The sequence below is a fragment of the Meleagris gallopavo genome, chromosome 3 (assembly GCF_000146605.3).
Source record: "Meleagris gallopavo isolate NT-WF06-2002-E0010 breed Aviagen turkey brand Nicholas breeding stock chromosome 3, Turkey_5.1, whole genome shotgun sequence".
NCBI classification, from domain to species: Eukaryota; Metazoa; Chordata; class Aves; order Galliformes; family Phasianidae; genus Meleagris; species Meleagris gallopavo.
This window is the reverse complement of record NC_015013.2, coordinates 69,868,542-69,870,625: the sequence shown is the minus strand read 5'-3', so window position 1 is coordinate 69,870,625 and position 2,084 is coordinate 69,868,542.

Genomic DNA, 2,084 nt, shown 5'->3' with positions numbered 1-2,084 from the left:
CTTTCTTTCTTTTTATTTTTATTATTCCTAACTCTCCAAGAGCTACAGCACCCAAACCCATAGGTCACACTACACCAGCCTCCTGGACAGCCACACTGTCCAGCCTCCAGTCTATCAACACAGAGGTTACTTACATCATAGAATCATAGAATCACCAAGACTGGAAAAGATCTCCAAGAGCAGTCCAACCTTCCACCTATCACCAATATTTCCCACTAAACCATGTCCCTCAGCACAACAGCTAAACGTTTCTTGAGCATTTTCAGGAACAGTGTCTCCTGGCACAACTGGAGGCCATTCTCTCTTGTCCTATGGCTAGTTACTCAGGAGAAGAAGTTGACTCCCACCTCACCACAGCCACCCTTCAGGTAGTTGTAGAGAGTGATTATTCAAAGAATCATAGTATCATAGAATCACAGAATCACAAGGTTGGAAAGGACCTACAAGATCATCTAGTCCAACAGTCCTCCCATCACCATTACTACCACTAGCTAATAAACCATATCTTGTAGCTCCTAGCTTCATATATGCCAGATTGTGGATGTTCCTGTTCAAGTTGAGTATCTGTCCAAGTTATGCTTCAGACCAGAGGACAGCATTTGTCCAGTAATGTCTTATCCTGTGCTACTGGAATACTGTATCCCGTTCTAGGCTCCTCAGTTCAAGATAGAGACCTAGAGAGAGTCCAGCAGATCATCCACAAAGATGATTCTTGGAATTGTTTGTTGGCATTTTCTTGGGGAGCTGAGCACTGACTATGCTTGTGGAACCACCAGAAGTGTTCAGTGCTGCATTATGTATCTTTACGTGTACACAGTTTGTTAATCTCTAGCCATGTTCATTTAGCTTCTGCACAACATGCCTTAGAAAGTGAAGGAAAAGAGGAAGAAATTCTCAGGAAGTTCACTCTGATGAGCAGCTAGACTGCTGTTGGACTTTCTGGAGAAGTCTGCTGAGTTCATATTACTAGGAAATGAGGAGAAATACTGAGACTAGGAAAAAAAAAAAAATAGAATAATAAGTCTACCAGTTAAAAAAATCCAGATACAACTGAACAAACTCAGCCCAACCCTCTGAAATGTCTGATGTGTGGGACAGCACCAGCACATTCACTGCAGGTGTGTGGTGGGAGTAACTGGGAAGTGACAGACTCACCCAGCCTGCAAGACAGGTCTGAGCTCTCTGAGGGCTGCTGGGCTGTTTATTCTCTTTCAGTAGCTCTGCACATCTGAAAGTAAGAGGGTGAAAACAGAAAGGCTTAGGAAAAATTGCCTTTTTTAAAGAAAAAAAATAAAAGGAAAGACGGAGTAAGTCCTCAAGTAATGTTGATTACAAATCTCCACTGACTTTTCAGCCGCTGAATCGGTCAGATCAAACCTTGCTCTATTGATACGTGATAATCAGTTAATACTGTTCACTGTTCACCATTAAGCTAAAATACTATAACTGTGAGCATATGTTCAGCTAAAGAGAGCTGGAATAGCTGCACGATTTCAAACAATCTCTGCATTATTTTTCTCTGCAGGTTACATCCAAAAATATGGCAATCTGTTTCTTATAATGACTCACGAAACCAGATGTTTCATGTAGTCAGTTTCTGAAATGCTTCAAATAAAGCAAAACAAAGTTGTTTCCTAGATACTCTACTCTGTCCCATACTCCCACTGTTTAAACAAGTTTTGGCAGTCACTTATTACATGACTGATCCCACGGGCAGCAGCTAGATTACTTGTGAAGCCGTTTGTAAAAGGAAATGTTTTCTGCATTCAAAATGTTTACCTACTTCATCTTGATGAATTGTAGGAGCACAAGTCAGAGGAGTGGGGATAAATCACAGCTACTTTTCTCATTGGGATTCTCTGCATTTGTGGAAATAAATCTATGCTGTGAGTGTACAGGGTACTCAGTTGATTATCTTGGTGTAGCATCTTATAGAAGAAAATAATTGTTTCTTGCTTAACAGAGTAATCTTCATTCTTACTACTCTAGAGATAATTTTTCTCTCCGTTTTTCAATTCTGCTGATCCATATGCACATCAAAGAGGAGATCTGCAGCAACATCTCAGCCTGATCTATGAGAGTTT